Source organism: Triturus cristatus, chromosome 8, assembly GCF_964204655.1.
Source record: "Triturus cristatus chromosome 8, aTriCri1.1, whole genome shotgun sequence".
Taxonomy (NCBI): Eukaryota; Metazoa; Chordata; class Amphibia; order Caudata; family Salamandridae; genus Triturus; species Triturus cristatus.
This window is the reverse complement of record NC_140591.1, coordinates 1,157,450,599-1,157,463,165: the sequence shown is the minus strand read 5'-3', so window position 1 is coordinate 1,157,463,165 and position 12,567 is coordinate 1,157,450,599. Positions and strand designations below refer to the sequence as shown.

The following is a 12,567-nucleotide window of genomic DNA, read 5'->3' as shown; positions in this document are numbered from 1 at the left end:
GGGTGCGGCAAACTTTTGGCTTGGAAAACAAAAACGGACCTAAATAGGTATAAGATCTCAAGCATCCAAGAGGTGGGCACGGGCCACTCTCTTACAGAGGAAGTAGATATTAAAAAGGCTTTTCTCGATTTTTTCTCAGATTTATATAAGGAGGATATGAACAATTGTGAGGCTCCAACTCAGGAATATCTCAACCTTTAGGTTAAACAAACCCTGTCAGAAGAGCAAAGGATAGAAATTAACGCTGAATTCACTGAATTTGAAGTTAATGAGGTAATTAAATCCTTAAAAAAAAAAGCTAAGGCCGCTGGGCCTGACGCCTTGCCCAATGAGATCTATAAGGTCCTGAGAGAAGAACTCGTCCCTTAACTCACTAACCTGTTTAAAGATATATTTATAAAAGGACAACTACCTCCTAAATCTTGGAGTGAAGCCACTATATGCATCTTATTAAAAGCAGGGAAAGATCCCAAATATTGTGAATATGTAAACACCCAGGAAGCTGGCCTATAGACAAAGGCATGTCACAATCAGAAATTTAGAGCATATCAAAATGTATTCATAATCAATTCACATACTAGAGTTTTAAATAGTCAGTAAAAAGCAAAAATGTATCAATATCCCACATCACACTCACTCACGCATTTGAACCAACAAACTCATACCCACGCATACTCATACGTCCTGAAAATGAGGAGTCCAGCCATACTCAAAGCAACAAAGGCAAGACTTGAACAAATTGTCCAAAATGACCAAACAACAGTGACATTGATGATGGTATTTTGTAGGTACATAAATCCTTTTTCAGAATGGCACCACTTGTATCAACAGTCCTCAAATTCAAATTAGTCAGTGATGGCAAACACAGTCATAAGTTTGATATGGTCCTTGAAGAAATAACAACGCCGACACGCGTTTCGGTGTTCAACCCGATGGGGGTCTCACCTTCCTCAGGGCAAGAAAATCAGAGGAAGTGGTTGTGGGATGTGCCTGAAATAGATAAATAACAGCAAACTACAGAACATGTAGGGACTGGGATCCCCAACTCCTACAATGAATGCACAGAGTATTAGGGTGATCAAGTGAGGGAAGGGAAAGGAGGAGAACAGCAGGGAGTAGAACCTGTAAAACAAAGAACAGTACGATGAAAATACAAGTGCATGCAACACTACGCTCAATCAGTCTCACTAGATCATCCAGTACCTGACATGTTTCACAACTCTGGCTGCCTATTCCCTATACTCTAAAGTACGGTATTCATTCATACCCTATACTCTACTACATAGGGAGTCTCTGACAGTGATATACCGGTAGATAGAAAAAGTGAGGCTACCAGTACACAGCAAAGAGTCTCGGTGCCAAAATTACCCTAATGGGTGACCACTCGTTATCATTCACATTCCTTTCCCATGTTTTCAGTAAATACAATGAATCATGCTCCTACGTCAGAGCTCTTCCTGGGAAACACACAAGTAACCAAGTCTTGCAATCCTGGTGTGTGAAAGGTGAGGGAGGTGTAGCGCGTCCCTCCGTGGTGCACCAAAGAACAGAAAAACATAAGGGATCTCACCCAGCTGAGGGAATTGGCAAAATCCAAAACCTCCTTACTCATGGCAGTCCACTGTTTTCTGCTCTTACCTCAGAGCGTGGTGGGGGTTATTACAGCAACGAGTTCTCACCCATGCAGGCAATATAGACACGACCGCAAGTCTGCTTCTCTTCGATATCCGGGTCTGAAATGCAACAGGCTCGCATCCAGGATACCAGGCGTGTTGCATCCTATTTAAGGACGTGGCTCCGCACCCCCACATAGCAGGGCTTTCTGGGATATGTAGTCCAAGGCAGGCGCAATGTTTGCCATTCCTGACAGTAGGTCCCCCTGCCAGGCGCCTCCTAGAACCAGGTTTATCGGGATGATTGCGGTAGAAAGTGTTGACCGCAACCGGGGCACGTACATTGGTGCAAGGCTCCCACAAATCGTCTTCTGGGGTGTAGGCTTTCCATGACACCAGAAACCACAACTTCCCTCTCCTTTACTTGGAATCCAAAATGCTCTTTACCTCGTATTCCAGCCCACCGTTCTTGGCTATGGGAGGAGGTGATCTCTGCTTTGCCCCTACTGTAGGCTTTAGAAGACTGCAGTGGAAGACCGGATGTATCCGGAGGTAGCATGGCAACCTCAACCGATACGCCACTGGATTGATCCTCTTTACCACCGGGTAAGGGCCTAAGTACTTAGGATGAAACACACTGCGCAGTTTAAACCAGATGTTTCTAGTGGTCAACCACACCATGTCTCCCACCTCTTATTGAGGTCCATCGATCCGGATGTATCCGGAGGTAGCATGGCAACCTCAACCGATACGCCACTGGATTGATCCTCTTTACCACCGGGTAAGGGCCTAAGTACTTAGGATGAAACACACTGCGCAGTTTAAACCAGATGTTTCTAGTGGACAACCACACCATGTCTCCCACCTCGTATTGAGGTCCATCGATCCGGTGGCGATCTTCCCATCCTTTATAAGTCAGTTTCACCCACAACAGCTATTTCCTCACCTTCCTGTGTACCTCCTGCAGGGCTTTGATATGAGCACGAACAGAGGGCTGGTTAGCAAGGTCTTCGGGCAGGTCAATGGGCAAAATGCGGGCACAGAAGCCATAATTGGCTGCGGATGGAGAGACACCCGTAGAGCTGTGAGAAGCATTGTTGTAAGCCAACTCAGCCATCCATAACATGGAAACCCAGGATTCCTGTGCTATATTGCCGTAACACCTCAGGTACTTCTTCAACGTCTGGTTGAGCCTCTCCATCTGCCCATCCGTCTGTGGATGGGAGCTCGTAGACACCGCAGACTCCATGTGCAAGGCTTGACACCACATCCTCCAGAAACTCGCTATGAACTGCGGGCCCCTATCCGACACGATGTCCTTGGGGGTTCCGTGTAGCTTAACGATGTTCTGGAGCACCAGTTTTGCGGTTTGTACGGCTGTGGGCAGGTTTTTGCAGGGAACGAAATGACCCATTTTGGTAAGGCTGTCCACCACCACCAGAAGCGTGGAATACCCCTGATCCATAGGTAGACCGGTGATAAAGTCCAAACGGATATGCTGCCACGGCAAGTGAGGAGTAGGCATGGGAATCAGTTTCCCTTTCTTTTTTGTCATGTCCCCTTTTCCTCGAGCACAACCCTCGCACCTTGAGACCCATCCCTTGACATCCCGGACCAAAGAATCCCATCAGAATTGTCTTTGCATCAACAGGATAGTTTTACGAATGCCGGGATGTCCAGCCAACGGTGATTCATGACACCAAGCATAGGCCATCTTCCTTAAAGGCACTGTAGGTAGATACAGCTTACTGCTCTGAAAAGGCAACCCATGCTTATTGACTCAGGTGGGTTTCGCTTTGGCCCATTCCTCCCACTCTTGGGTGGTCCTGTAGCGGAGTACTTCTTCCAGGTACTGTTCGGCCTTAAGAACGCACATCACCTTAGAGGGATCAATAATGGCAGCAGGAGGGACGATGACCTGGTTGCCGTTGGAAGCCAGACAAGACAAGGAATCTGCTTTGCGGTTCTCCGCTCCAGGCCGGAACGTGATGATGAAGTCATATTCCTCAAAGAAGAGCATCCACCTCATCTGTCTTTGAGTTAGATGTCTAGCCCTCTTGATGTATTGGAGGTTCCGATGGTCGGAGTATACAGTGATTGGATACCGAGCTCCCCACAAATACGGACGCCATTCCTGGAAGGCCTTTTTTATGGATAACAACTCCTTCTCCGCTATGTTGTAATTTCTTTCTGCCAGGTTAAGCTTTTTGGACAGATAAGCCACGGGATGTAGTTGTCCTGTGTGTTTGTCTCTTTGGGAGAGAATAGCCCCTATTGCCTCATCAGAAGCATCGGCTTCTACAATGAAGGGAGTATCCAACTGGGGATGCCTGAGAACCGGTGCAGAGGTAAAAGCGTGTTTCAGGAATTTGAAGGCGTCTGCGGCTTCCTGGGTCCATTCGAAGGGTGCTCCCTTTTTGAGGAGCGTGGTGATCAGAATCACTTTTAATGTGAGAAGTCCTGAATAAACCTGCGGTGCATGCAACACTATGCTCAATCAGTCTCACTAGATCATCATTCACAACTCTGGCTGCCTTCTCCCTATACTCCAAAGTACGGTATTCATTCATACCCAGTACTCTACTACATAGGGAGTCTCTGACAGTGATATACCGGTAGATAGAAAAATTGAGGCTACCAGTACACAGCAAACAGTCTCGGTGCCAAAATTACCCTAAGGGGTGACCACTCGTTATCATTCACAAGTGATTTCCTATTCCTTTCCCAAGTTTTCAGTAAATACAATAAATCATGCTCCTACTTCGGAGCACTTTCCGGGAAACACAAAAGTAACCAAGTCTTGCAATCCTGTTGTGTGAAAGGTGAGGGAGGTGTAGCGCGTCCCTCTGTGGCGCACCAAAGAACAGACAAACATAAGGGATCTCACCCAGCTGAAGGAATTAGCAGAATCCAATACCTCCTTGCTCACGGCAGTCAGCTGTTTTCTGCTCTTACCTCAGAGCGCGGTGTGGGTTATTACGGCAACAAGTTCTCACCCATGCAGGCAACCCCGTGAATGAACGAAAGTTCTTCCTCTGTCTCCGGTGTGATGAAGAAGCGCCGAGCGCCCGCTACGGCTCTTCTCCCACCTTCCAATGTTGTGGGATGGAAACGCTCACCGAGTTCGCAGCTCCTAGCTGCCGAAATCCGTGAAAGGAAACAAGGTCCATAAAATAGACGCGACTGCGCATCTGCTTCTCTTCGATATCCGGGTCTGAAATGCAACAGGCTCGCATTCAGTATAAAGCACGCCTACCAGGCATGTTGCGTCCTACTTAAGGACGTGGCTCCACCCCCCACATAGCAGGGCGTTCTGGGATATGTAGTCCAAGGCAGGCGCAACGTTTGGGGTTCCTGACAATACCAGTGTCCAGGAATTGGAAGAAAAACTGAAACAAACTAATAGCGTAGAGGAAGGCAAAAAGAAGCTTGAGGAAATCTCTTTAGAATTAGATTCTTTCAGTGAGTATCTCCTGAAAAGAAAAACAGAGAAACTTAGCAAGGACATATGCCTTTTTTCACAAGAGAGAACCTACCCCTATCTTACTGTAAACTTCTATACTACCAACAATGAAAACCAAGATAGTGGCAATACTAGCAACTGGGGCAACAGACGGGTCACCACCTTTTCTGATAAAACTGATTCCAAGGGCGAGGGACCTTCAACCTGTGGTTATTTACCCAGACAGGACTTTGAGAGGCACTCAACTAGCAACCGTTTTTTAGGAAACCGCTGGGGCAATTATCGCCCCAGTTCCGGAATCAACATCAGAGAGATTTCTACTTGGAACAGGAACAGCCACAAAAATATATTCAAACACGGAATCAACAATATTGGCTAAAATAAATCTTATTCCCATTTTTAATCTCTCTTCCTGCACCAGGTCCCCGCCTCAGAGATTCTCCTTTCTAAAGGACTCTCTTTTGTTCCATCTACGACTCTCAACAAATTTGAGCTCATGAGAGACCTTCACGCCTTTTTCCGTAGAATTAGACTGAAAAAGCTCTTCCAAGAGAGCCCTGATATCAACATCGATAACAGTTTATCTGGCCATAAACCTCCCTCGGGTTTTACCCCAGGATTGGACATGGTCGGAACTGAGATGAAAGTGTTTAAAAAAGCAGTTACCACCAAAATCCAAAAAGCTTTGAGGTTTGTGCCTAAACCCCCTTTCAATACCACAAAAGAGGAGAACACCACCCTCCACACATTGAAAAATAACAAAGATCTAACCATCAAACCCTGCGATAAAGGAGGTGGCATAGTTCTATTCGACACCAGCTGCTACGTCAGCAAGAAGCAGGACCTTTTAAGCTCACCAAGCCATTACAGAAAGATCCTGTTCAACCCTGAAACCAATCTCAAACATCAAATCTTGAGGATGGTAGAGGCAGCGGCTGAAAGAGGCGATATCTGCCAGAAAGAAGTGAAGTTCCTTACTCCCTGCAATACCCGCATACCTATCATCTATGGTGTACCAAAGACACATAAATATGAGACTAATCCCCCCCTGAGACCCATTGTCTCCACCATAGGGGTTGCCACCGAACCACTATCCAAATACGTAGATCGATTCTTGCAACCATTGGTACCTGAATTGCCCTCGTATGTCAAAGATACCGGCCATTTTACATTAAAAAATTGAAGGCATCCCATACGACCAGAACAGCAAATTGTTGGTAACCATGGACCTCGAGTCCGTATATACCAACATTCCACAATCAGAAGCACTCAGTGTCATTGAGGAGTACCTTGAAGCTGAAGATGGCTGTAGCAATTCCCAGTTTATTTTCCAATGCCTTGATATTGTTCTCGGCGAGATCTTCTTCGGATTTGATGGTAGCTTCTACCAACAGATTAAGGGAGTAAGCATGGGGGCAGCATGCACCCCAATCATGGCCTGCCTTCATATGGGCCACTTTGAGAACATGTACATCTATAATGAACTTGCCCCTTTTAGTGACATTGGGCCCGATTCACAGAACTAACTTAAGACAAAATTCAAAACGTACTACTTTTGGTATTCACAGAAGGCATTTAGTAGTAGTAAAGTTAGGATTTTGTATTAAGTCTGTCTTAAGTCTGTCTTAAGTCTGTCCTAAGTTTGTCTCAAGTTTGTCTTAAGACTGTCTTAAGTTTGTCTTAAGACAAAATCCTAACTTTACTACTACTAAATGCCTTCTGTGAATACAAAAAGTAGTAGGACAGACTTAAGATAGACTTAAGACAGACTTAAGACAGACTTAAGACAAACTTAACACAGACTTAAGACAGACTTAAGAAAAACTTAAGACAAACTTAGGACAGACTCAAGACAAAATCCTAACTTTACTACTACTAAATGCCTTCTGTAAATACCAAAAGTAAGTTTGGGATTTTGTCTTAAGTTAGTTCTGTGAATCGGGCCCAATGTGTGTCACTGGTCATATTTTATAGACAACGTATTCTTTGTCGGGAAAGGTGACCAGGAAACCCTGGATGAATGCATTCTATGAATCAACGCAGCTGACGCTAACCTCAAATTCACTGCCCAATTAGAATTCCTTGATCTCTGGATTGAACACTCTGGTTCACAACTATCGGTCTTGCTACTTACCAAGCCCACGACAAGAAATACTCTTCTGCATTACGGCAGTTTTCATCCCAGGAGCCAAAAAGATGTCATCCCCTTCAGCCAGTTTCTGCGTTTACGCAGAAACTGTAGCACCATCCAAAAATATTTGATACATGCTGAAACTTTGAAAAATAAGCTTATACTGAGGGGATACCCTACTAAGCTTATTAAAGATGCATTGAAAAGAGCCAAGTATTACGATCGCGAGACGATGTTTCAACCCAGAAACAAGAAACAGACTGACCGAGTTGTATGTGTTACTAAAACACTTGAACTACGATCACAAGATACGGCAAATAATTAACTCTCAATGACATATCCTTAATTTGGGGAACTCACCGGTCAAGGGCAACCATAAATGTGGGACTTGCCAAGCCTGCCCCAACGCTATAGTCAATGATCAGATTCTCATCAATGAGCGCATGGTATTCCTTAAAGATATGATCAACGGCCGATTGTCCAACATTATCTATACCATTCTTTGCCCCTGCGATCTAGCATATGTCGGGGAAACAGGCAGGGAATGCAGAAAATGCATTGGTGAACACAAATCCAACATAAGATTGCGGAAACAAGCCGCCCCCTTAGTCAACCATTGGATTGAGGTTCAACACACAGAAGGCGAACTCCGCTGGACCATTCTGGAAAAAATTCATGCCCCCAATGGCACCAATGGTATAGCCACACGCAGGAAACGAGAGGTGTATTTGATTTATACCATCAATACGAAAGGCAAGGGACTGAATGAGAACCTTCCATGGGAGAACGCCATTATATGAGTTAGATACCTACATGCGGTATGGGGCTCCACCCACATGGGCACTCCCTCACCCACCAGGATTTTACTTTAGATGTGGGACTTCCTCCATTTACATTTTTTTTACTTTCTTTTTGTGTGAGCCCTTGATTGCATTTGCATTTTGTTTTTTTTCATTTCCACTACTAGGATCTGTAATTTTTAGAGGAGCCCTTAGGCTCTCTTTCGTTTTTCCCGCGTTACTAGCCGACCATCAACCTAGTAGGCATGGCCATGTCTCCATTCTGATTTGCTGAGTATTTAAATACTGCCTCGCCTCCCTTTACAGCGTTACTGATCTGACGTCTGGACCAGCCCCCACCCGAGCGGTGTTCTCCTGTTATTGGTGAGATTCCTGACTCCTTTACTTCTTTGTCAGTATGCCGCTCCCACTGTGCGCGGCTTCCTATTCTCACTTATCCCCTTTTCCTTCTGCCCCTAGCTGTTTCCTGCTCTGCATCTCCAGACGGAGGAACATTGCTCGATCATCTAATGAACGTTCTGCTTTTCACACACGTATGTGGCGCTACTGACCCGGCGTTTTGACCGGCCCTCGCCCGAGTGTTTTACTCCGTTTGAAAGGTGAGGCTCTTGTTCCTGGGGTTTATCTATTTATTATCACGCCGCTTTCAGCTTTCACGACGCTCCCCTGCCCCACTTTTTCCTCCCCCTTTGCCTGTTTTACTAAGCTTTCTCTGGTCTTCGTCTTCCTAGGGAGGAAAGGGGCTGTTCTTTGATCCCCCCACGAGCGCACAGACTTTTACCAACCCTGCCTGCCCCTTGGAGCTGGCGCCTTATCTTTCTTTAGTCTTGGCCACATATTTTCATTTATAGATAGGGTTCATGACTTTTGCCCTATTATCTTTTGCTCCATTTTTACTGACCATTGTCTGCCTTCCATTCCATGATCAGAGAACATACGGTGCTTATAGTTGATTACTAAAGAGCTCTGTGTTTATTTTCAACCGCATGCGGAGCTCTGTTTTTCTTGAAGCTATACGGAGGATTCCTATCCCTACCACATATCAAGCACCTTAGCAATACTGCTCTGCAGCTTTTTTTCGCCTTCTTACATTACTGTTTTGAACACTATTTTTTTATTCGGGGTAAGATTAGTTGCTCTGTACTCTGTTCCTCATTTCACATCTTTTGCTGTTTGTTGTCTGATCTTATGTTTTTATCTTTTTCTTTTATCACCCTAGTTTTTTCTTCAGGTTGCTATTAGACCCCGACCTTGTTATCTCTTTATTCTACCGAGTGTGTTCAGCCTGGCTAGTAGTTCAGGTAGTCATTGCTACTATTGACCTTTTTTATAGTATGTTTTCTTTCTTCTTTAGCTGTTACATCTCGATTAACTCAGATCACTCTGCGGTGTCTTACATCCAGGGTTCTGGGCACATCTGATTCTTTTCTTACTCTATTCTGTCACACTTTCGGTATTCCCCCTTTTTTAATCTTTTATGTTGGTACATCAGGTGCTGGCTTCATGACTATTTCGCATTTTGTCTATAACATGTCGCAAATCTTATGGCTCATGTCTTTCTCTGTGCACACTGGTACCTTGCAATTTTAACCAACCCATTCGAAGCAGAGCCTTTTGACCTTATGAGCATGCATTGAACTAATTTTATCACTGCTGTTTTTTAATCATCCCAGTCCCCACATTTTCTGTAGTTCACTGTTATTTATCTATTTCAGGCACATCCCACAGCCACTTCCTCAGATTTTTTCGCCCTGAGGAAGCTGAGATCCCCATCGGGTCGAACACCAAAACGCGCGTCGGCGTTGTTACTTCTTTAAGGACCATATCAAACTTATGACGTATGTTTGTGTTTGCCATCACAGACGAATTTGAATTTGAAGGCTGTTGCTACAATTGGTGCCATTCTGAAAAAAGAATTATGTACCTACAAAATACCATCATCAATGTCACTGTTGTTTAGTCATTTTGGTCAATTTGTTCAAGTCTTGCCTTTGTTGCTTTGAGTATGGCTGGACTCCTCATTTTCAGGACGTATGAGTATGCGTGGGTATGAGTTTGTTGGTTCGAATGCGTGAGTGAGTGTGATGTGGGATGTGATACGTTTTTGCTTTTTACAGACTATTTAAAACTCTAATATGTGAATTGATTATGAATACATTTTGATATGCTCTAAATTTTTGATTGTGACATGCCTTTGTCTATAGGCCAGCTTGCTGGGTGTTTACATATTAGCGACTTGACAGCGCATTTAATCAATTCTGGCAGAGAACTTCTGTTGAGTAGTTTGCTTATTTCCCCTATTGACCTGATATAGAAAGAAGCCCTGCACTACTTTAATCCATATGTAAAGAGAAATTTGCAACACCAGTAAATAGTATGAATAGGGTGTAATGTATAAGTACCCTAAGAGGTGTTGATATGAGGGCGATCTTTATTGATGTGAGTTGCGAATTGTAGTCTTTTGTGTATAAAATTGTCATTCACAGCAGTACTAATATTAGGGCATTTAGGATTCTGTTATCCAATACATAAGTGTATGGATTGTATTTATATTTTTATGTATTGTATGTAAATGTTGTCTGTTTTCTAAAAATATACATATATACAAAATTGGATGTATGGCCGCTTCGGTGCTCATGATGAGCCCAGCTCGTCATGAGGCACAGTGGAGCTGTGCTCATGACGAGCTGGGCTCGTCATAACCATCGCGGCCCGCCCTCGCGCGGTTGATTCCCCGCCTGTGCGGGAGAATCAATCGGTGGGAGGGGTCGTGACGAGCTCAGCTCGTCATGAGAACAGCTCCACTGTGCCTTATGACGAGCTGGGCTCGTCATGAGCACAGCGCCACCGCAGCTGCACCCCCCCACGCCGCGGGGGAATTACCCCCGCATGCAAGGGGTTAAAGATATACATCGAACTTACAGCCTAGTGTGAGTGCGTTTATAAATAAAGACAATTGGTCTGCAAGAGAATAACTTCTCACTGATGGATTAATTCAGGTCTCCATCAGCATTATAAAGTATCATTGTGTCCATTCCGCCGCATTTTTTTTGTCCTCTTTTGTGGTTACTTCTTTAAGGACCATATCAAACTTATGACTAATGTTTGTGGTTGCCATCACAGACTAATTTGAATTTGGAGGCTGTTGATACAATTGGTGTTATATAAGGATTTATGTACCTACAAAATACCATCATCAATGTCACTGTTGTTTGGTCATTTTGGTCCATTTGTTCAAGTCGTGCCTTTGTTGCTTTGAGTATGGCTAGACTCCTGATTTTCAGGATGTATGAGTATGCTTGGGTATGAGTTTGTTGGTTTGAATGCGTGACTGAGTGTGATGTGGGATGTGATACGTTTTTGCTTTTTACTGACTATTTAAAACTCTAATATGTGAATTGATTACGAATACATTTTGATATTCTCTAAATTTCTGATTGTGACATGCCTTTGTCTATAGGCCAGCTTCCTTGGTGTTGACATATTAGCGACTTGACAGCACATTTAATCAATTCTGGTAGAGAACTTCTGTTTGCGTAGTATGTTCATATTATATAGATCAGAGATGTCGTCTACATTATCTATAGAAAGATTTAAAAAATATGGCATTTTAATGTTACAACGCTGTAGAGCAATTAGAAGAAAATTTGAAACAAAACATACAAATTTTAAAGGAAGTCAAATATCTATTTCAGGAAGAACTTATACAACAGTGGCTATTATTTTCCATGATGGACCTACTACAATATCTGGACACTATGGGGTCTATTAGGATGGGAGTCGGATGGCCGCCGTATGCCGGCGATGGCAACTGCCAGGCTGTGGTGGTCATCTGCCCGTGATTGCAACCCAGAAAACCGCTGGTCCCATTAGCGACCGCGGCGGTGAGATTTACAGCCCACCACTTTTCTGCCGGTAGCAGTCTACACGCTTGCCTGGCGGGCGGAGCTGGACCGCTAAAATAGGGCCGGTACAGGGTCAGGCTCCGCCGGCATGATTATGATGCCGACGGTAGCCAGCCTTTCCTCGGCGGTGGAACCACCATGGAAAGGCATGCAGAGAATGTCTCCGGGGGCCCATTGCGGGCCCCCAATGTGTTTGGGGGTGTGGATACACTAGGGGGGTACCCATGGTACCCCCTACATGTCCCTGTACCAGGTTGCAGGCACTGTGAACTGCCTACCACGCAGTGCAGGGATATGCTGGACATGCTTTTTTGGACATCGCGGCAGTGCTGCACACACCAATAACAGTGGTATAATAATAGTTGACCTTTTATTTTAAGTTACACCTTCTACTGCAAACTGCTACTTCTGCTTCTGAAAACTAGTATTGTTATGTGACTTTTAAAACATGTTGAAAACTGTATTTACCTCTATGCTAGCATATATTTTTCTCCACAAAGTTATACTTGAAGTAGTACATAGGTAGTGATATCTATGCTTGAAACTGAAAGTGCATTTTGTTTCATTCGAAAATTTGACAATTTTGAAGTCTAACATATCTTCTTATTTGAACAAGTATTTTCTAAGTTTAGAACTATAGATTGTACTAAAACGG

General features: G+C 44.2%; 1 long non-coding RNA gene across 1 annotated transcript; it reads left to right on the top strand.

The window, feature by feature from the left end:
- Positions 1 to 8,237: 8,237 nt before the first annotated feature.
- On the top strand, positions 8,238 to 11,437 carry LOC146805535 (uncharacterized). Its single transcript, XR_014967470.1, has 3 exons — positions 8,238 to 8,370; positions 8,467 to 8,606; positions 9,723 to 11,437. It is a non-coding gene; the product is annotated as an uncharacterized LOC146805535 (long non-coding RNA).
- The last annotated feature ends 1,130 nt before the right edge of the window (positions 11,438 to 12,567 follow it).